The 24,897-nt window shown below is 43.5% G+C and overlaps 1 protein-coding gene across 1 annotated transcript in view; it reads right to left on the bottom strand.

Moving 5' to 3' along the window:
* Positions 1-24,897, bottom strand: part of LOC143981512 (uncharacterized) — a 392,182-nt gene that overhangs the window by 41,843 nt on the left and 325,442 nt on the right. The gene's annotated exons all lie outside the window — the stretch shown is intronic.

Here is a 24,897-nt window from a genome sequence, read left to right on the forward strand (position 1 = left end):
TCATCAGCCCCAGTTCTTAGCGCTATAAATAACACCTGTAAAGCGCCTAAAAACTGGCAGCCATGCCACCCCAGTGTGAGAGCCCGAGTTCTTTCACACTGGGGCTGTGCGCTTGCAGGACATTAGGAAAAGTTTTGTAAGCAGCATTTTTGGGGCTCCCAAAACATCCCTGTCTATTGGAATGGAAAGCACCTGGGAAGTGCCGCAACACGGGTGCTTTTAACCCCCTTAACCCCTTCTTGAGGTTTAAAAGTGCCCCACTAGCGACTAGTACCGGTAACTAGGATTAGAGTACTAGGTCGCATCGCTGGGATTTCATATTCCTGGAATGGTAGGGGGCGTGGGTGGGAGACAAAGAAAGAGAGAGCACAGCAAAGCTCTATGCCTAGATCATTATCATTTACCAATACATCTAGAATACTTGACTCAATTTGTGTGACTACACAACATCATTTTCTTTGTGTGTTTGTGCTTATTCTTTATATCTTTAACCCAATTTGATGTGTATCTTTTTGAGTGAATAGTGATATACCTCCCCTCCCACCTCCCTTCCCCCTACCCCTCTCCGCCTCTCCCTCCCGCCCTTCTCCGCCCTCCCATCCCCCTATCTGCCTTCAATCCTTCCCCCCACCCCACTCTCAATCCCCCCTTCCCACCCACCCTGTCCTCGGCCTACCTAGGCTAATCCCTGGGGTTTTGTGCATGACCATTTCCCAATCTACTCCCCCATCCACCAACTCATATCACCCCCTATAGTGTGTTGTATCCCTCTCCCTCCTCCCAACAAAACCATAAGAATAAAAAAAACATCCCCATTAATGCAGTGGTACTTTCCTACATATACCTCTCCCCTCCCTCCCCTCATAACCCCCCAGTCCATCACTGTTAGTGTCCTTTCACACGGGGCGGATCAGTTCTGATCCGCCCCGTGGATATCCGTTTGCTCAGCGGGGATCACTCCGCCGATCCCCGCTGAGCAGGGAGATGACAGGTCCGTCTCTGCACACTGCGCAGGGACGGACCTGTCACAGCGCCGCTCTCCCCTATGGGAGATCGGATGACGACGGACCGCAGTGCCCGTCGTCACCCGATCCGATCCGCAGACGGATGGAAAAATAGCTTTTTCCTCCATTACACTTTTTCGGATCGGAGCGGGTCGGATGTCAGCGGACATGTCACCGCTGACATCCGACGCTCCATAGAGCTCTATGGAGCACCCGTTCAGGTCCGCCTGAAAAAAAACTGACAGGCGGGCCTGAACGGGACGTTAGTGTGAAAGAGGCCTTAGACTTATGGCCCATCAGTTTATAAATTCCTTTTTTTTTTCAAACCATCTTGCTGCCTCTGTTGGTGTATCAAAAAACTGAGTTCCACCGGCTACCGTAATTCTCAAACATGCGGGGTACAATAGGCCAGTGGCGCCTGGTGAAGTTTTAGGATGGGGGGGCGCAAGACCCCGCCCATCCATGGTTGGCCCCTCCTACTTCTCATAAGCCACACCCAGAATTTGTAGAATGATATTGGCGTGTATCCAGAATTTCATTGTCCTGCAAATACAGTAGCTGTGTACATAGACATACTGTACTAACATTATCTATGTATCCAGAAATACAGGGTTATGTATAGGCATACCTGTGTATAACTGTGTATAGGCGTATCATTGCCCCAGAATTGCAGAGAGCTGTATAGAAACTGTATATATTAAAACAGTAGTGTAACATTGTAGCTGTGTATTCAGAATTACTGAGTTCTATATGTATAGGTGTAACATTATTCAGGATTACAGACTTCTGGATAGACACATCTGTGTGTATATGTGTACCACTACCCAGGATTGCAGAGTGCTGTATAGATATATACTGTGTATTTATAGGTATACCATTATTCAGGATTGCAGACTTCTGTATAGCTATGTATAGATGTGATATTATCCAAGTTTTGCAGACTCATATGGATACTATACATAGATATATATACACAGCACTCTGCAATCCTGGATAATGGTACACCTATACACACACACACACACACACAATATATATATATATATATATATATATATATATATATATATATATATATATATATATATATATATATATATATATATATATATATATATATATATATATAAAACTCTGAAATATCGGATTATGTTACACCTATACATATAGATATCAATACAGCACTCTGCAATCCATGTGAGTCTGCACAGTCAGTGGGCTCCGCAGTTCCATGAAGGATGTGATGGCAGCCACCAGAAGCAGCAGCACATCATACTGTAGCCAGGAGCTATAAGAAATAGTGCTGGTAAAACTCATAGCTAGAGGGGAGAAGGTCACTTTGTTGGAAACAGCACAGCCGAGCAACCATGCTTATGTCAGCACAAACACAACACATGGAACAGCTGTAATGGATCCATGACTGAGCAGGGAAACCAATACAAAGTAAGCAGGTAAAGTAACACCAAACCACTCCAACACCTGCACAGGGAGAAGCCACATTTCAACAGTCTGCACTTCTCATCACCACAAAAACCAACCACACTTAGAGCAACTCGTGCACAAATAACGAATGTGCTTTGTAAAGCCTGACCCTGCTCAACACATGTTCTCCTCTCCCTTCTCATTTATCTCGCTTTGTGCAAACACCAGAAAACGAATCACCATCATCATATCATCACCCGCACACACACCCGAAGCCCACTTACCTGACTGTGTGCTCCTCTCCGGTGTTCTCCGCAGCCGCTCCTCTCCTGCACACCGCTCCACTCCTCTTACTTCCTGTTTCCTCTCTCAGGTGAAATGGGAGAGAGAAGACAGGAAGTGACATCTGAGTCAACTCAGATGTCAATCAAACTGCCCGCCCGGCCGTAGTAACACATACTACAGCGCCGGGCGGAAGCTACTCAGCGCTTCAGAAAGCGCCCTGAGGCGGGCTAAACGCCCGCAAATGAAGCACCACGCCTGCAATCTCATGATTGCATTTGCGTGGCGTTTCCCGGCGTGCACTGTGACCGGCGCTCGAGCACTTCCTTAAAGAACTTCTTTTTTTTTTTAAAGGGGCAGTTTTAAAACTTTTTTTTTTTTTTTACATTTTTTTTTTTTTTTTTTGTGACCACACAGGGGGGGCGGCGCCCGGGCGCCCCCTATGGACGGGCCGCCACTGCAATAGGCCATACTTAATTTTGTGTTTCTGCAGAGCGTTTAATCTCAATAAACTCTGCTCTTCTTTGCAATGCTGGAGAGTAATCTGGATAAAATGATGTCCTAATGCCTAGTTCCCCATCTCCCTGGCTCTTCTTAGGAAAATGTATAATTTGCATAATTTTGTCACAGAAACAAAGAAATATGCATTTTTTTTCACCATTTTCGGTCTTTTTTCATTTATAGCGCAAAAAATAAAAACCCCAGAGGTGATCAAATACCACCAAAAGAAAGCTCTATTTGTGGGAAAAAAAGGACACAAAATTCATTTGGGTACAGTGTTGTACGACTGAGTAATTGTCATTCAAAGTGTGAGAGCACCAAAAGCTGAAAATTGGTCTGGGCAGGAAGGGTGTTTAAAGCGGTTCTGCACTCATAATAATAACATTTTCCCATTCTGTTCCCTCTAGATCGTACATTTGATAATGCCACAGTTTTTTTTATTTTTTATTAACCTACCTTATGTAATTTGTAATATTTTATTTTCATCCCCTGCGGCGATGGGCGGTCTCTTGCGGGGATCAGCATCACTTCCTGCTGAACCCCGCACTGTCTCCTGGGATCTCGTCCAAGTAATCCCAGGAGACATTGCGGCTAATACAGCCGAAATCTCGCGAGATTTCGAGGAGGTGACGTCATCACGCCGGTGTAGTGTCATATTTTGCTGCCTATCACACCGTGCGTTCCAACATAGTTTCGGCAATACAGTTCAGCTAAACCATCACATAATGTTATGGAAGTGATGTTTATAGACAACACAAACACTGGGCCATGCGTTACAACACTAACACTTACACTAACACAGTGTCCTCATCCCTATCCCTATGCTTTAATGTTCAGTGTCCTCATCCCTATCCCCGAGCTTCAATGTTCAGTGTCCTCATCCTTATCCCAGTGCTTCAATGTTCAGTGTCCTCATCCCTATCCCTATGCTTTAATGTTAAGTGTCCTCATCCCTATCCCCGTGCTTCAATGTTCAGTGTCCTCATCCCTATCCCCGTGCTTCAATGTTCAGTGTCCTCATCCTTATCCCGGTGCTTCAATGTTCAGTGTCCTCATCCCTATCCCCGGGCTTCAATGTTCAGTGTCCTCATCCCTATCCCCGAGCTTCAATGTTTACTGTCCTCATCCCTATCCCGAGCTTCAATGTTCAGTGTCCTCATCCTTATCCCGGTGCTTCAATGTTCAGTGTCCTCATCCCTATCCCCGGGCTTCAATGTTCAGTGTCCTCATCCCTATCCCCGAGCTTCAATGTTCACTGTCCTCATCCCTATCCCAAGCTTCAATGTTCAGTGTCCTCATCCTTATCCCCATGCTTCAATGTTCAGTGTCCTCATCAAAGCACAGGGATAAGGATGAGGACACTGAACATTGAAGCATGGGGATAGGGATGAGGACACTGAACATTGAAGCAGGGGGATAATGATGAGGACACTGAACATTGAAGCTCGGGGATAGGGATGAGGACACTGAACATTGAAGCCCGGGGATAGGGATGAGGACACTGAACATTGAAGCACGGGGATAGGGACGAGGACACTGAACATTGAAGCCCGGGGATAAGGATAAGGACACTGAACATTGAAGCTCGGGGATAGGGATGAGGACACTGAACATTGAAGCACAGGGATAAGGATGAGGACACTGAACATTGAAGCACGGGGATAGGGATGAGGACACTGAACATTGAAGCCCGGGGATAGGGATGAGGACACTGAACATTGAAGCAGGGGGATAAGGATGAGGACACTGAACATTGAAGCCAGGGGATGGGGATGAGGACACTGAATATTGAAGCCCGGGGATAGGGATGAGGACACTGAACATTGAAGCCCGGGGATAGGGATGAGGACACTGAACATTGAAGCACAGGGATAGGGATGAGGACACTGAACATTGAAGCCCGGGATAAGGATGAGGACACTGAACATTGAAGCCCGGGGATAGGGATGAGGACACTGAACATTGAAGCACGGGGATAGGGATGAGGACACTGAACATTGAAGCCCGGGGATAGGGATGAGGACACTGAACATTGAAGCACGGGGATAGGGATGAGGACACTGAACATTGAAGCCCGGGGATAGGGATGAGGACACTGAACATTGAAGCTTGGGGATAAGGATGAGGACACTGAACATTGAAGCACGGGGATAAGGATGAGGACACTGAACATTGAAGCATGGGGATAGGGATGAGGACACTGAACATTGAAGCACGGGGATAAGGATGAGGACACTGAACATTGAAGCTCGGGGATAAGGATGAGGACACTGAACATTGAAGCTTGGGGATAAGGATGAGGACACTGAACATTGAAGCACAGGGATAAGGATGAGGACACTGAACATTGAAGCTCGGGGATAAGGATGAGGACACTGAACATTGAAGCACAGGGATAAGGATGAGGACACTGAACATTGAAGCTCGGGGATAGGGATGAGGACACTGAACATTGAAGCTCGGGGATAAGGATGAGGACACTGAACATTGAAGCTCGGGGATAAGGATGAGGACACTGAACATTGAAGCACGGGGATAAGGATGAGGACACTGAACATTGAAGCACAGGGATAAGGATGAGGACACTGAACATTGAAGCACGTAGCTCAGGATAGGCACTACAAGTCCCAGCAATGCAGAACCTAACACGGCACGTAGCTCAGCATGGTTGGTAAATAATGATACGAGGTAACAAGGGAAGTATTAGTGTTGTAACGCATGGCCCAGTGTTTGTGTTGTCTGTAACGTCACTTCCGTAACATTATGTGATGGTTTCGCTGAACTGTTTGGAGGGCGATTTGAATTTCGCCATTGTTCTCCAGGGCAAACAGGTAAACATGACACAGCTCTGCTCTGTAGCTACAGAGCATGTGCGAGAACCAGCAAACCATGCTGGTTAGAAAACCCAGGAAATAAGGAGGAAGTTTTGCTTGTGGGCTTCACTTGCCCACAACAAAAATGACGGCCGAACATTGTGAATATAAACGAACATTTTGCACAAAAACGGACATGCAGCAGTCAGAAAACTAAGATAAATAAGCCTTTTTATATAAAAACATCAATGTTAAAGCATAACCGTAAAAAAAAAAAAAAAAATTCTCAGCAGTGCAGAACCGCTTTAAATGCCCAGTAGGCAAGTGGTGAAATGTACAAAAGCCCCTCAGAGGGTTTCCTCAGAGTATACAGCTATGCGCTTATGTAATTCATTAGGATGGGACCAAAACACAGATAAACCTGCAAAAGATACTTTAATCCTCGCTGTTCTGGTGTGAAACTGCCCCATAGCCCGGCTCTCTTTCAGTCTCACACCGATTACAGAGCTGGTTCTGTATTTTAGGAATAACGTTTTTATAACCACCAGTTGGTGATACACCAGAAATAACAGGCAACTAGGGAGAGAAGGGTTTTCCGGCCAGTATTGCAGGGGTTAATCCTCCGAGTCTTGGCTCACTGAGATGTTTGTATTATAATATAATTGTCTCAGTAAACAGTCCCTTAGCAGTCTCTCACATAGTTTCATGGGGATAGTTCAGTGCCTGATAGTTGATACACAAAGAAACAAAGGTGTTATACTTTCTGCACTAAATTAAATTAAATTTCCAGCATCACCAGTGTAATGAGCTCAGTGCAGAACAACAAAGCTGAGACAATGAAACGAAAAGGAGAGGGAGGGGGAGGGGAGGCCATCCGCTTCACTGAAAAAATAATGAAAGGAGGTCACTCTTCTCAGTCCAACTTTCTGGCTTCACACCAGAGTATAAAAAAAAAGTTTTTTTTTGTATGTATCCTATTCACAGTGTGGTACTGTGGATACAATGAAAGTCAATATGTGCCACATCCGAAACATTACTTTGGAATAAACAAAACAATGGGACTATGGATTTTTTAGGCACTGTAACAAACAATTTTTTTCAATTAAAAATTACATTTATTGGTGTAAGAAAGGTTTTTTATACAAAACTTTAAAACGTTTTTTTCACAACCGATAGTCGTATCCATCTGTAATCCAATACCAATATCCTAACCAGATTTCATGTATGAGCTACAGACATTTATTAATGTAAATACTCCATAGTGGAGTCAGGAGATCCAGCATAGAGGTAAAACTACAGGACTGGTGGAAGAGTAACAATATTTAAAGCGGAGGTCCACCCTAAAATGGACCTTCCGCTCATCGGAATCCTCCCCCCCTCCGGCACCACAATTGGCACCTTTCAGGGGGGAGGGGGGTGCAGTTACCTGGATAATCCAGGTAACTGCACCCACTTCCGGGATAGCTCTCTGCGTAAAGGGGCGTAGATTACGCCCCTTTCCGCAAGTGCCCACCCTCTTCTGCAAGTGCCCCGCTGCCTGCTGGGAAACACACAGATCCCAGAGGCAGCGGGGACCGTCCTTATTGCGCAGCGAGACTCGCGCATGCGCAGTAGGGAACCGGGAAATGAAGCCGAAAGGCTCCATTTCCTGATTCCCATAGCCAAGATGGCGGCGGCAGCACCCGAGTGACGATCTAGAGATCGGCTTCGGGTGCCGACATCGCGGGCGCGCTGGACAAGTAAGTGTCACTATTTTAAAAGTCAGCAGCTGCAGTATTTGTAGCTGCTGGCTTTAAAAAAAAAAAAAACGCGGAGTCCCGGCGGACTCCCGCTTTAAGCAGAATGACTCGACATGTTTCGCATATTGATACACTTCTCCTGGAGCTGATCATTTTTTGACTAGCAGAAAATAGAAAAAACAAAGTCAAATATATAACTGTACCTACCAATAGATATATATGTATATATAGGGTAATCGACATATATCTAGAATTTCATAATAAAATAGTACACAGATGTCCTGAATAGTACAGGACTGATCATGCGGGACTATAGCAGGAGGGGGAAATATAGGCACTATGGGGGCATGTATAATATAATATGCATAGGTAGACAAAGCCAAAATATGTATAAAATTAACTCCTCAAGGAGCCTATTACAATAATTTCAATCAAATATAGTAGACGATGTGATGTGGATACTGGCTTAACAGTGTACCCTTATATAATGTTTTGTTTATAGGTGTTCAACTTTGAACCTCAGGATGTCCAATTCATTTTCAATACTCGTATACCATTCAGCGTCAGTATGTACCATTGTGATTAGCTCTTCTAACATACAACCTGATACTTTTATCCATTAAAGCGGAGGTCCACCCTAAAATGGACCTTCCGCTCATCGGAACCCCCCCCCCTCCGGCGCCACAATCGGCACCTTTCAGGGGGGAGGGGGGTGCAGTTACCTGGATAATCCAGGTAGCTGCACCCACTTCCGGGCTAGCTCTCTGCGGAAAGGGGCGTACGTTACGCCCCTTTCCGCAAGCGCCCGCCCCCTTCAGCAAGTGCCCCGCTGCCTGCTGGGAAACACACAGCTCCCAGAGGCAGCGGGGACCGTCCGGATTGCGCCGCGTGGCTCGTGCATGCGCAGTAGGGAACCGGGAAATGAAGCCGAAAGGCTCCATTTCCTGATTCCCATACCCAAGATGGCGGCGGCAGGACCCGACAGACGAGCGAGCGATCGGCTTCGGGTGCCGACATCGCGGGCGCGCTGGACAGGTAAGTGTCACTATTTAAAAGTCAGCAGCTGCAGTATTTGTAGCTGCTGGCTTTTAAAAAAAAAAAAAAAAACGCGGAGTCCCGGTGGACTCCCGCTTTAAGTCAGTCTACTATATTTGATTCAAATTATTGAAATAGGCTCCTTGAGGAGTTAATTTTATACATATTTTGGCTTTGTCTACCTATGCATATTATATTATACACGCCCCCATAGTGCCTATATTTCCCCCTCCTGCTATAGTCCCGCATGATCAGCTCTGTACTATTCAGGACATTTGTGTACTATTTTATTATGAAATTCTAGATATATGACAATTACCATATATATATATATATATATATATATATATATATATATATATATATATATATATATATATATACACGTATATCTATTGGTATACAGTTATATATTTGACTTTGTTTTTTCTATTTTCTGCTAGTCAAAAAAATTATAAGCTCCAGGAGAAGCGTATCAATACGCAAAACATGTTGAGCCATTCTGCTTGAATATTGTGATTCTTCCACCAATCCTGTAGTTCTACCTCTATGCTGGATCTCCTGACTCCACTATGGAGTATTTACATTAATAAATGTCTCTAGCTCATATATGAAATCTGGTTAGGATACAGGGGTGGTTACTTGTATTGTATTACCGATGGATACGACTATCGGTTGTGAAAAAACATTTTAAAGTTTTGTATGAAAAACCTTACATCAATAAATGTAATTTTTATATGAAAAAAATGTGTTTGTTACAGTGCCTAAAAAGTCCATAGTCCCATTTTTTTGTTTATTCCAAAAAAAAAAAAAGGAGTATAAAGAAAAGTGTGAGGAGGCAGGAGGAAAGAAAAAAAAAGAAAAATCCTTGTACTATCTCTACACAGCCTCCATTCCTCCTCTCCAATAGATAAATAACTGGAAGTTTCTCACCCAGCCACAGCACTGATATCCGGAGAGTTTCAAAGCAGGGGGATGAGCTGTCCTTCATCCTTCTCCTCGAGCGTGTGGAGCTGCCATAGAAGTTCAGAGAGGATTTCTCATACTAGTATTGAGTACTGTCCGTGACACTTTTTTATTTGCACTAACATACAATTTTTCAGGACAAGCTTTCGGGGGCATGTCCCCTTCTTCAAGGTCCAAGCAGTACTGATTTTATTTTTTTCCATTCTGCTTTAAAAATTTGTAAAACAAAAAAAACACAACACACCATCTCTGAGGGAAAGGAGAGAAAAAATTAAAAAATTTAATAAAAACCCACATACAAATCAATGGTAATAAAGATAGCAGCAGAGTTAGTGAGATAAGACAGAGAGAGAGCTATAGCATGGAGGGGGGTTGATAGTCACAGAGGGGGTCGTAAAACTTTAGTATAATGGGTAAGGAAACCTATATCTAAATTCAGGCCATTATTTTTTGTGTCAAAAATAATTATTCTTAGTTCAAAGGTTTTCCTTTCCTGGATAGTTCTGTAATTCCCTGTAAGAACTAAAACATTGAGCTCTTCTATAGTGCGGTCCGGTTGTGAGAAGTGATTTCCCACAGGTGTGCATAAACTGTCTTCTTAATGTTCCTTGATGGTGTGTCTGTGTAAATTCATCCTCACTTGCAACTTCTGTCCTGTTTCACCAACATAAGATCCTTTGCTGCACCTGTTGTATTGGATGAGGTGATCCAAATTACTGGAGGTACAATTGTAAGATCCCATGATATTGAAGGTCCCATTTGTGTTTGTGACACTTTTGGATAGATTGATCTGGTTGCATAGTTTGCAGCATTTTTATTGCAGCAACCCCCCCCCCCCCTCTATTCCATAGCTCTCCCTCTGTCTTATCTCTCTAACTCTGCTGTAATCTTTATTGCCATTGATTTGTATGTGTTTTTTTTTCTCTGCTTTCCCTCAGAGATTTTTATTTATTTATTTTATTACATTCATCTTTTAAATTTGTAAATCAGTACTGCTTGGACCTTGAAGAAGTGGACATACCCCAAAAGCTTATCCTGAAAAATTGTATGTTAGTGCAAATAAAAAAAAAAAAAAGAGTATCACGGACAGTACTCAATTTTCTCTGTCACAATTGCACTAATACAGCTACAATCACATTAAGTATGATGGAAGATACTGCATATAGCCGCTTAAAGAAACAATTAATAAACCTGATCTCAAAAGGAAACACAGGTCAACAGTGACATCTTCTTTCTCTCAAGATGCAAAAAGAGGAACCTCATTCCACAGGGTCTCCGGATTAAAAATCCTTGTGCAAATACACTGAACTCTCCTTATGCAGAAGGACTCTGTCGGCTACTTGCCAGCTCTCTTCTCTTTCCACAGTTACCAGCTGTTCCTGATGATGCTCGTCTGACCTGCCTATTTAAAGCCTTCCAGCTCACTCTTTCCTTTGCCTTCGCATTGGTCACATCACAAGGAACCATCTCCTGCTGTTTGTTTCAAGACTGGCTTGCTGTCATCCCTCCTGGCTTCTTATCCTGCTTGCAGTTGCTCTCCTTGGATCTCTGACTTCTGGCCTGGCTGATTACCCCGTTCTGGTTACTGAACTTTGGACTGGCTGACTACCCGATCTGGCTACTGGACTCTGGCTATGCTTGACTACGCTTTTTTTCTATTTACCTTTTTATTTTTATTAATAAACAAGTGTGATTTGATTGTACTTCTGTCTCAGTCTGTTTCATGGTTCCTGACACAACCTCATTCATAAACTGTTTGGTAAAAGGGAAACAATCCGGAAACAAAAGCAGTTGATGTTTGAAACCTCAGCACCATTGGACCCTACAAGCATCAACCAAATTAAGAATGAAATCAAAACCTTACAAAGACAACTGCAAAAACTTGCCATGAACAGGAAGCAAAAAAAAACTCCAAAAGCTACACCAAGAGCAGACCTTTTGGATACAACCTAAACAACAGAAAACAAACACAACTTCTATAACTCCTGCTATCAGCAACTTGAAACCCGATCCAGAATCCCATAGTATCTATTGTATAAATGCTGACTTGACAGAAAATGTGGATATAATAGAGGAACTTGGAATCATAAATTTGTCAAATCATAAACTTTCTACACCAGAAACAACAATCCTCTCCAAAGGCCTCACATTCTGCCCAACCACCATATTGGATAATTTACAGGTATGGTCAGATATGGAGGAATTATTTACGAGACTAAAGGCTCAAAGAATATTTTCACATTAATGAAAGGAATCCTAGGACAATAGGAAGTGACAAAAAGAAAAAGAACAGCAGCTTCACACCTCCACAAGGACGCAACCCCAAACTGGATACCTATATTGACAGCTTCAGGCTGCGAGTCACATCCCTGATATCCACCCAGCAAAAGAAAATATTATACAACCTTTCACCACTGGAGCGAAGAGCTGTACATGATCTGTGCAATAATCAGAACATAACCATCAAACCAGCAGATAAACGGGGGAGCAGTCGTTGTGATGGATACAGACAAATATATACAAGAGGGCCAGAGGCAGCCGGCAAATACTACTTACTCCAAAAAACTGGATTATGATCCGAAACAGGATTTTACTAAGCAATTAAGAAATAAAAAATACCGAGCCACCTACATTCAGAGCTCATCAATGCGATTCCGGATAATCCAGAAATTGGAGACTTCTACATGCGGCCCAAGATTCACAAGCCAGGAAATCCAGGCAGGCCCATTATAACAGGTATGAATACACTTACCGAACATATCTCAGGCCTTGTAGAAAACATGTTAAAACCTTTAGTCATGAACACTGCGAGTTTCCTACAAGACACCACTGATTTTCTGAACAAGCTTAACAATATACAACAATTACCACTAAATACTCTTCTAGTCACCATGGATTTAGAATCTCTGTATAACATCCCTCACAAAGATGGGTTGGCGGCATGTCACAGATTCTTATCATCCTCACCAAACCACAAATACACTGCTGAGGATGTGACACGACTCTTCAAATTCATTCTTACACACAACTACTTCACTTTCCATAATGACATCTATCTCCAGTGTATGGGTACTGCTATGGGAAGCAAAATGGCACCCCAATAGGCAAACTTATTTATGGCTGACCTGGAGGACAATTTCCTGAACAGCATACAACAAAAGCCATACAGATATTATCGCTATATTGATGATATCTTCATGATATGGACTGAAGGTGAAGAAAATCTAAACAAATTCTTCTCATTGATCAACACTTTTCACCCATCTATCAAACTAAAAATGGATTATTCAAATACACGTCAACTTCCTAGACACTACAGTATACATCAGGGATCACAAGCTTTACACCTCGATATACAGAAAACCGACTGATCGATGCAGCTATCTTCACAGTTCCAGTTTTCACCAACAAACTAAAACAGGCCATCAAACACAGCCAGGCCATCAGATACCACCAAATTTGTTCAGACCCAGAAGATAGAGATAAACAGGCAGGCTCCTTCCATAAGAAAGGTTACAAAGACAAAACCATCAACAACAACATAAACACAGCCTTGAAGAGAAAATCTCATCCAATACACAGAGAAAAAACAAACAAATAACCAAGTACATCTATTTACCACATACAACCCAGCACTAGAGGGGATCAAAAAGATAATCAAAGATTTACAACCCATTATAACAAAGGATGAAACTCTGAAAGGAATATTCCAACAACCCCCATTATTGGCTTTCAGACAACCACCCCAACCTCAGACACAAACTAATCAGCAGGAACCTTCACTCTGATTATCAAGTCACAAATTATGGAAGCAAACCCTGCAATAAAAAACGCTGCAAACTATGCAACCAGATCAATCTATCCAAAAGTGTCACACACACAAATGGGACCTTCAATATCATGGGAACAACTGTACCTCCAGGAATGTGGTGGACCTCATCCAATGCAAAAGGTGCAGCAAAGGATCTTATGTTGGTGAAACAGGACAGAAGTTGCAGACGAGGATGAATTTACACAGACATACCATCAAGGAACATAAAGAAGACAGTTTCTGCTCACCTGGGGGACATCACTTCTCACAACCGGACCGCACTATAGAACAGCTCAATGTTTTAGTTTTTAAAGGGAATTTCAGAACTATCCAGGAAAGGAAAACCTTTGAACCAAGAATGATAATTCTTTTTGACACAAAAAATAATGGCCTAAATTTAGATATAGGTTTCCTTACTCATTATACCAAAGTTTTACAACCCCCTCTGTGACTAACAACCCCAATCCATGCTATAGCTCTCCCTCTGTCTTATCTCACTAAGCCCTTGTACACACGGTTGGAGATTCCGTCGGAATGTGTCCAATCGGAGCGGTTTGTCGGATATTCCGACTGTGTGTGGTCTGCATCGGACTGTTTCCGTCGGAGTATCCATCGGACCAACTTTTCCAACTTGCCGGAAATATTTTCCGACAAAATGCTCCGATCGGACATGTGTAGCCTACTCCGACGGACAAGGTGCCACGCATGCTCACATTCAAATTCCGATACAGAATCGCTCGTTCAGGTAAAACTACTACTCATAATCGATATAGTACATTCGTCACGCTGCAATGTTAAAAAATTCTTTCATGAAGCGCATTCTCTTGTTTTTTACAATGCTGCAAGAAGGAACTTCTTTTGATGCTCATAGTCACACACACTTCTCCTGAACGTATTTCCTGACTCTTTTTTACTCATTTCGGCAATACAATTTTTGAATTCGTCACATCTACACAATTTTATTTTTTGTTTATTCTTTTTTGGCTGCAATTTTTTTTTCCCTAAATATCTCCTTTTTTGACAGTTTGCTCATCTTTCCATTTTTTGGAGTGTTTTTTGTGTGTAAACTTACCACAACAGCATTATTATATTTTTTATATTTTCTTTTTAAGCTACAGGAGGTTGTTTAGTGTTGGTACCCCTTGTTATTTATTTCACTTTTTTTTGGAAATGTACCTGCCTGCTCACAACTAAACTGGCCCTTTGGAAGGAAAACACATACGCAAGTATTTCATCAAACAAAAAATACCTTTATTTAGGTCTTAATAAAATAAAAAGAGGAAGGCAGCGCTGGAGAAACTTGTTACTTTGGTGCAGCCTTTGGCCCCCAGGGCAGACATGAACTAATTAGAATATGAAAAATTGGTGGCCTGAGGAGTACATATCTCAGGGAGAGAAGTCTGGTCCAGAAGTCCTAGAGATCAGGAAAATCAGATGCCATCTATGTCCCCAGGATGTGGTTCTTCAAGAGGCTGCATCTTCTGGCAGACCAGACTGAACCCAGGCCATCACTCTCTCGTCTTCCTTAGGCACTTCCCACCAGGCATCCTTTGAGGCTGTGGCTGGGCTCCTGTAGTTGGGGCAGGAGGAGGAGAAGGAGTGCGTTGGTCGACCTCCTGGCTGCCACTTGCCACAGCCTCCCCCCGACTGAGGTCTTCCTATTTATGAAAATGGGACATAGTTTTAGTTTTTTGCTCATCAATCACACCATTTTTAGCTCATGACTGTTGCAAATTGAATGTTACCAAATAGAACAACAGAGTCAATCAGAGTTCCACTAATGAGGAGGAGGGTGAGGAAAGCCCAGAGCCTGAAACGTCCCGATCCAGGAAGAGATTTAAGGCCTCAAATATGTCTTTTGGCGAGATGTTGGAGATGGTGGACATATTGAACAGGACCGACTATGATGGGAAGTATGGACCTTACCCAAACCCAAATATCAGAAAGGCCAAGATCATGACTAAAGTTGTGAAGAGTCTTCATAAGAATTTTGGGGTACGCCGATCCAAGATTCAACTGAGAAAACGCTGGTCAGACCTGAAACTGAGGGAGCATGATCAGTACAGAAGGATCAAGCGTGTTCTTTAAAAAAGTAAGTAGTTGTCGTGTGTTCATATGATTATTCTTGCTTGCATACATGCTCCATGTGCTTTGATTTCATGTTGTGCATTTTAAAATGGCCACTTTCAAGTTCTTGGTTTCATTCGTTCGTAAGAAACATCGTTCTGCAGGGAAGTATTCCAGCTTAACAAAGTGTCCCCAATAATGTTCTCACCTTGGAGCTCGGTCAAAAATAAAATTTGAACAACACTTCCAAGCAATGTTTCATATTCCAAATTCTGCCCTCTGTGTGCTAATTATTTTTTTTGTTCATTCTCATAGGGGAGAGAAGACTCGGCAAGCATGAGGACACCAGGGACCACACCCCTCCCAAAGAAGGCCAAATACCAAAACCAGAAGCAGAGGAGCAGGAGGAGGAGGAAGGAGAGATCGTTGAAGTTGGACAAATTGTCACCACAACAGGTGAGTGTCGGAGACCACAGCTTCCGGTAAGCTCATCTATGTATATCACCATATTTTTAATAAATGTTATGTTTTTGTGATTTTTTTGTAGGTGATGTGGAAGAAGAATCCCATTTTACCAGTGAAAGTGCCCAGATCCTGATTGGAGAGATAATGGGGTGCAATCGGGATTTGGAAAATATACAGCAAAACATCAATGATGGTAAAAATAAAATGAAGAACATCATTGATGTTTTGGGGAGAGTGTGCAACAGCCCAAACTCGGCTTTTATTTTTTGTATTTTAAACCACAACTTTTGTATTTTTTAAAATCCAAATTTGGAAGATGCACAGAGTGTGTAAACATGCGCTGTCGCCCATCATGGGGGATCAATGTACGCGTTTTGTGTAAAGTGTCTGAGATGAAGGGGTTGCAGCCCCAAAGCATGTACATTGATCCCCCATGATGGGAGATAGCACATGTTGACACACTGTGTGCATCTTCCAAATTTGGATTTTCCAGGGGTGGTACCCCATGTGATGAAGGCAATATCAGCCCAGTTTGTACATACTCATGTCTGATATTGTCTTCACTTTTCAAAGTTGAATTTTATAAGTTCCTGTGTTCTGTATGTTACGCTTTGATACATGCCTGTTTACACACAAACACTAAGTAAACAAAAATTACCTGTAATAATGTTTTTGACACACCCAATTTGTTGGTTTGTTGTAAAACCCTTTTCTAAATGCACATGTGAATGTGCTTGGATTAAAAAGTTAAATTATCATCAATGTGTGGCTTCCTTTTTCTTTGCGCCAAAAATGTATTTGGAGTAAAATTTATTATTGCGGTGAGAATGCGTGTTATTTACTAAAGGAAACTCCACTTTGCACTCCAAGTGCAGTTTCAGGTGCACTTTTGCAGTGCACTTGTAGTGCATAGTGGATGTACCTTTAGTAAAAAACACCCACAGTGATATGTTAATTTGGACAATCATGTCATTTTCCTGCCATGGTGCTGAAAATGAGCACGATTTTGGTCAGTAATGCTCTACATACATTAGTTCCCAAAAACAAGGTGTGTGTGTAGCAGACACACAACATAATAAGCTTATCTGAAGAAGAGACTGTCCCCTCATCTCGCTCTGAAATTGGGTTTGCACTGTTGGTGAAAAAGGCATAACAAGAAAAAACCTAAATTTACCTAGGAGATACCTAAAACCAAGCCAAGCAGTAAATGAAGGATTTTCAAAGAAAAATGTATTGAGAAAATGCCACTCAGACATTGTCTGGCATATCAATGGCCCCCCTACCCACAAAGTAGTCCATGTATTGGGTTCTAACCTCACGGGCGCTTTGGGGGGGCAAGCCAGGATGAGCAGGTTCAAGGCCCGTGAGGTTATCATCATTTTGCAGCAAGTCTGCTTCTTGTTGGCCAACTGAGACCGCATAGTTCGCAGAATGTCTTTTAAGAAAATTGTGCAGAACACAGCAGGCCAGCACTATGTGATTGAGTTTGTATTCCGCCATGTGAATAGGCGTTATAAAAAGGCGGAACCGGCTGGCCAGTATACCAAAAGTGTTCTCCACCACTCTTCGGGCTCTGGACAGGCGGAAATTAAAAATCCTCTGGTCTGGGGTGAGGGTCCTCATCGGGAAAGGCCGAATCAGATGGTTCGCCAGGGCAAATGCCTCATCCGCGACGAATACGAATGGGAGTCCTTCCTGATTCTCCTCTGGGGGTGGCAAGCCCAGACTGCCACTCTGGAGACGCCAGTAGAACTCCCGTCCGTGCGAACACTCCACCATCCGACATCCGTCCATTTTGCCCCACGTCCACATACAAAAACTCATACCTCTTAGACACCACCGCCAACATCACGATACTATGAAACCCCTTATAATTATAATAGTACGACCCCGAGTTGGGTGGTGGGACGATGCGGACGTGCTTCCCATCAATTGCACCTCCACAATTGGGAAAGTCCCAACGACTGGCAAAGTGGGAGGCCACAGTCTGCCATTCCTGTGGCGTTGAAGGACACTGTGGAGTGAAACAAGAACCAAAATTAGTAATTTAAAAAATCAACATTGCAAGCAGATTAGTCACCAACATTTTTGGCCAAGATTAGTATAACATTTTGGGAACTGAGTATTTAAAGCCTAAAGTATAAGGTCCCCTTATCAGAGTCATCACCCCCCCCCACCCCCCATATGATGGGCCCTTGCTAAAAAATGAGGGGGGGATGTTTTGGACAGGTAACCCTCTCCACTTGATTGAGAGCTGAATGCCTAAATAATGTGTGATACTTTGGGAAGCCCCCCCTTACTTACACTATTGGCAGCCCACCGGACAGGTAAGAAGTGTCATAAAACCAAAAAAACAAAACAAAATGGAAGCACATTGAAATTCTGCTATCACATATCAAGATAATTAATAGGGGGAAAAAAAATAGCATTTGAAAGTATTGAGGCAGGCCCTTGCACTACATGCTTTGGTGAATTAATCCATAAATGTAAGCATCAAAAAGGTAGGTATAGTGTGTTTTGGGTTTGGTAAAGTCAGCAGATAGAGGATTGCTATCAGCTGAGCTAGCAGTTGGGGGGAGGGGGGTTCCTAATGAGTTTGGCACAACCAAAAAAAAATATGTCACTCTGCATGAATTGAAGCACACACATCACATTTGTAGACATTTTAGGGGTTGTTTAGGGGAAAGCAATACTATGGAGCTGACAAAAGACATTGGTAAGTGACTAGACTATAGTTTTATGGGCCAAGAAGAGCATGGTGGGGAAGTTAGTGAGGCAAATATGCCTGAGGACAAATGGGCAGAGCATATGAATTAGAGCATATTGCAATGATGGTAATTAGGGAATGAGGAAAGAAATGCAAGACATTAGCAATCATGAAATACATAGAATGTGATGTTAAAGTTGCAAACTTACCTTCATATAGTCCTTCTGCAGGAGCTGAATGATGGCAGAACAGGTCTCTGGAATAATGATCCCCAGAGCCTGGGGGGAGGTGCCTGTGGAGAACTTGAGGTCCTGAAGGCTTCTCTGAAGAGCGGTAGCGATCTGAATCACTAATCTGAAAAACGCGAATCGGCTCTCACCAAACTTCTACTAACACGCAATAGACACAAGATCAGCAGAAGGAGCCCAAAGGGTGCCGGATGTGGTGCTGAACTTCCCTTTTCTAGTCCCGCCATACGCGGCTTACGTCACCGCGTTCTTGGCAACCGGAAATTCCGTCAACTTGGTCCTACCATGTGTATGCAACATCACTTCCGGACCAGGTCCGGAATTAATCCGTCGGAATAACTCAGACGGATTTGGTCGTCGGAATCTCCGACCGTGTGTACAAGGGCTAACTCTGCTGCTATCGTTATTACCATTGATTTGTATGGGTTTGTTTTTCTCTCTTTTTTTCTCTCTCCTTTCCCTCAGAGATGTGTTTTTTTTTTTGTTTTTTTTAACATTCTGCTTAAAAATTTGTAAATCAGTACTGCTTGGACCTTGAAGAAGGGGACATACCCAAAAGCTTGTCCTGAAAAATTGTATGTTAGTGCAAATAAAAAAAGTATCATGGACAGTACTCAATTCTCTCTTTCACAATTGCACTAATACGGCTACAATCACATCAAGTATGTCATTCATCTGTTATTCTATAGAAAACAGCTGTAATCCCAAATTATCTCAATCTTACTATCTGCTACTCTACTTGAGGAACAGCTGTGGGAAAGGTGAAGTTGCTATGTCTCTCAGATTTGCCTGCAAACTAGTTTATAGCTTGCTTCCCATTATACTCTATGCGCATTCCCTTCTGTCATTCACCTTTGTCATTCAATAGAGAACAATAATAATCTCGCTTCATCTAAATTTTGAACATCATCACTGAACATAGAGAGTTTGTCTGCTAAAGATTGATCTGATATGACCAATGGTTCTGACTCCAGGTCACATGTCGCTTCCCATTATACTCTATGGGCATTCCTTTCTGTCATTCACCCTTGTATTTCCAAAGAAAACAATAATTCATTATTCTCTATGGGCATTCTACTTTGTTCCATTGTTCTCTATGGGCATTTCATCTCCCTGTTAAAGTCTATGGGCATTCCATTCTGTCATTCCTTTTAGTATGTTTTTCCGATAGGAAGACCACCGATTACAACTCTGAGGGCTTGACTGAGAGTCCAGCCAGGGGGATGGAATTCCGATCTCATCCGTCAGACAAGACACTGATTTTTTGGATTCATTTAGCTGACAATTAAAGGGAGAGTTCCAGGCTTTTTATGTTTATTAACCACTTAACAACCGACCCATAGCTGAATGACGGCTACAGGGCGGTTGCTTAACTCTGGGAGACCGTCATATGACGTCCTCCCAGAATTCTGCTCTCGCGTGCTCCCAGGGGCACGCACTCGAGAGCATCCGTGACCATCATTGCGGCCGTTTACCCTACCAATACTCTGCAATACCCTGCCAATATTCTGCAATGCCCTGCCAATACTCTGCAATACCCAGCAATGCCCTGCCAATACTCTGCAATGTCCTACCAATACTCTGCAATGCCCTACCAATACTCTGCAATGCCCCAGCAATGCCCTACCAATACTCTGCAATACCCTACCAATACTCTGCCAATACCCAGCAATACTCTGCCAATACCCTGCCATAAATTGCCATACCCAGCCATAGTCGGTGATACCCTGCAATATCCAGCCATACTCTGCAATACTCGGCCATACTCAGTGATACCCTGCAATACCCAGCCACCGTCGGTGATATTCTGCAATACCCAGCCATAGTTGGTGATACTCTGCAATACCCAGCCATACTCGGTGATACCCTGCAATACCCAGCCATAGTCAGTGATACTCTGCAATACTCGGTGATACCCTGCAATACCCAGCCATAGTCAGTGATACTCTGCAATACCCAGCCATACCCGGTGATACTCTGCAATACCCAGCCATACCCGGTGATACTCTGCAATACCCAGCCATACCCAGTGATACTCTGCCATACCCAGCCATACTCAGCCTTGCTCAGCCATACTCTGATACCCTGCAATACTCTGTGATACCCAGCCATGCTCGGCCATGCCCAGCCAGGCTCGGCTGTACTCGGCCTCTGTATGTTGAACTTCCTTTTTCTAGTCCCGGCGTACGTGCTGTACGTCATCGCGCTAGCAAAACGCCAGACTTTCTGTGTGTCCGTGTGTGGCCAAGTCCGTTCGGTAGAAAGTCCGCCGGATTGTTTGCCGAACTAAGTACGCCAGACAATTTGATCGTGTGTACGTGGCATTTGTGTTAAAAAAATGCATTTTAACTACTTCCCGCCCGCCATATGACATCCTTGACTTTGTGCGGGGATATCTGAATGATGGGTGCAGCTACAGGCATCATTCAGATATCACCTTTTTCAGCCAGCAATTCCCTACACCATAAGGATGATCATAGCGGCTGTTCTGTTGCTTGATCGTTCTTACAGGCGGCGAGAGGGGATGTCCCCCCCCCTTCCTGCCACCATCCGGTGCTTCTACCGACTCGCCAATACGATCAAAGCCAGAATAGTTTTTTTATTTTTTTTATTTCAGGCTTCCCAGCCTAGAGGTGAGATGTGGGATGTTATTGACCCCATATATCACTGTAAAGAGGACCTGTCATGCCATATTCCTATTACAAGGGATGTTTACATTCCTTGTAATAGGAATAAAAGTGATCAAAAATTTATTTCTGGGGAAAAAAGTGTCAAACTAAAATAAATAAAGTAAAATTAACAAAAAAAAAAGTAAAGCGCCCTTGTGAGCTCGCTTGCAGAAGCGAACGCATTTGTAAGTCCCGCCCACATATGAAAACGGTGTTCAAACCACACATGTGAGGTATCGATGCGAACTTTAGAGCGAGAGCAATAATTCTGGCCCTAGACCTCCTCTGTAAGTCAAAATATGTAACCATTAAAAAAAGTAAAGCGTCGCCTATGGGGATTTTTAAGTAGCGATGTTTGGCGCCATTCCACGAGTGTGTGCAATTTTGAAGGGTGACATGTTGGGTATCTATTTACTCGGCGTAACTTCATCTTTCACATTATGCAAAAACATCAGCTAACTTTACTGTTTTGTTTTTTTAAGCACGGAACTGCGCAAATACCGTGCAAGATAAAAAGTTGCAACGACCACCATTGTATTCTCTAGGGTCTTTGCTAAAGAAAAAACACACATATTATATATATATATATATATATATATATATATATATATATATATATATATATATATATATATATATATATATATATAATGTTTTGGGGTTCTATGTAATTTTCTAGCAAATAAATGATGATTTTTACATGTAGGAGAGAAATGTCAGAATTGTCCTGGGTGCTCCAGAACGCCTGAAGGTGCTCCCTGCATGTTGGGCCTCTGTATGTGGCCACGCTGTGTAAAAGTCTCACACATGTGGTATCACCATACTCGGGAGTAATAGCAGAATGTGTTTTGGGGTGTAATTTGTGGTATGCATATGCTGTGTATGAGAAATAACCTGATAATATGACAATTTTGTGAAAAAAAATGAAAAAAAAAAATCTTGATTTTGCAAAAAACTCACCATGCCTCTTACTAAATACCTTGGAATGTCTTCTTTCCAAAAAGGGGTCATTTGGGGGGTATTTGTAATTTTATGGCATCTTAGGGTCTCAAGAATTGAAATAGGCCGTCAGTACTTCAGGTGTGATCAATTTTCAGAGATTGGCACCATAGCTTGTGGACTCTATAACTTTCACAAAGACCAAATAATATCCACCGATTTGTACTTATTTTTACCAAAGATATGTAGTAGTATAAATTTTGGCCAAAATTTATGAAGAAAGTTTACTAATCTGCTAAATTTTATAACAGAAACTAAGAAAATTATTTTTTTTTACAGATTTTTCAGTCTTTTTTTATAGCACAAAAAATAAAAAACTCAGCGGTGATTAAATACTACAAAAGAAAGCTCTATTTGTGTGAAAAAAGAACAAACATTTCACATGGGTACAGTGTTGTATGAGTAATTGTCATTCAAAATGTGAGAGCACTGAAAGCTGAAAATTGGTCTGGTTATTAAGGGTGTTTAAGTGCCCAGTGGTCAAGTGGTTAAAAGTCAGCAGCTACAAAAAGTGTAGTTGCTGACTTTTAAAAAACAGACACTCACCTGTTCCACGGTCCAGCGATGCGGCCAAATGGAGTGCCACTCCCCTCCCCCTCCTCTCCACTGGCACCTCAATTGCCACTCTGGGCACCCGACTGTGATAGCTTTTGGCTTCACGGCCCGGCACGCACGGCGCATTCGCAAGTCTTGCTGCACTTCTGGAGTGGACAGACGATCTTCTGGGACCTGTCACATGTCCCAGGAGATCTCCTAGAGGGAGGGGTAGGCTAAGGCAGATCCCTGGGTGGAAGGAGAAAGTGGAACAGGAAGTCCCCCTCCTAATGAAGCCCCCACCCCCCCAAAAAAAATGACATGCCAAATGTGGCATGTAAGGAGGGGAGGAGTGCTTAAAGTGGAAGTTCCATTTTTGGGTGGAACTCCGCTTTAACTGCAAAGCTGTTCGCCCCCTGCTGGACAGGAGCAGTACAACAAGGCTGGCTCAGCGGCACTGAGTAGGACACCCACCGGGTCCCTTGCTGGGGGCGGAGGGTGATAACAAGTCTTATATGACTGTGGAGGGGAGATGTCCAGCAGAGCTCCTCCGGTAGTACCAATACTCCTCCATCCTCACTGCTCCCTCTTCCCCCTACATACCGATCAGTGAGTCAGTGTTGTGCTCTAGTTGCAGTTTTCCCATGTGACCCCCCCAATGGTGGCAGAAATCCAACACCTGGTGTCTGCGACCCCAGTACCCAGGGGAGGACTAGCAGCCTTAGGCCTGGGGGGAAAGTCCAGTCAAGTGGCCCATAGAACTGGTGGTGGCAAAGTGATGGATCAGGAAAACAGTTTCTAAGGTTTTTCATGATCACAAAAGGTGGGGGGGGGGGCAGGGAGGACAATGTGGCCCTCCAGGGCCTATGGGGGACTTGTACTACCATGCCCTCCAGGAACTAATTTACAAGCAAGTCCCTGTATGTATACCTCAGAGCTGAGGGCCTGACCCCCCCCCCACAACTAGTGACAAACAGTGGCGTAACTAGAACCTTCAGGGCCCCGATGCAAGAAACCATGGAGGGCCCCCCGACCTCTGGACAGGGCTCTTTTCTCTGTGCACGATGGTGGAACACCAGAGCCTGGTCCCAAGTGGGTGGCTGCCCTATAAAGGAACCGATTTCTCCATTTCCCCCGCTTCTCCTCCTCTCCCACCCACAGGCATTCAGCAGGTGCAGGAGGAAAATTCATATATGCACACACATATAAACCAGTGGCAGCTGGTGCGCAAGCAAACTGAAAAATTCTGAAAAAAACATAAATTACAGCCACTGTGCCCATCAATTGCAGCCACTGTACCATCAAACGCCACCACTGTGCCATCATATGTCACCACTGTGCCCATCAAACTCTGTCGCTGTGCCATCAAACTCTGCCGCTGTGCCATCAAATGTCACCAGTGTGCCCATCAAATGCTGTCAGTGTACCCATCAAATGCTGCCACTGTGCCCATCAAGCTCTGCCACTGTGCCCATCGAGCTCTGCCACTGTGCCCATCAAATGGCGCCACTGTGCACATCAAATGCTGTTGGTGTGTCCATCAAATGCTGCCACTGTGAATCCCCACCGCCCGCTCGCTGTCTGCCTGCCACTTACCCTGTCTTGGTGGAGCAGCGGGTAACGGCCATGAGCGGG

This window comes from Lithobates pipiens, unplaced genomic scaffold (genome assembly GCF_037356315.1).
Source record: "Lithobates pipiens isolate NorthernLeopardFrog02 unplaced genomic scaffold, aLitPip1_a1.2 Scaffold_16, whole genome shotgun sequence".
NCBI lineage: Eukaryota > Metazoa > Chordata > Amphibia > Anura > Ranidae > Lithobates > Lithobates pipiens.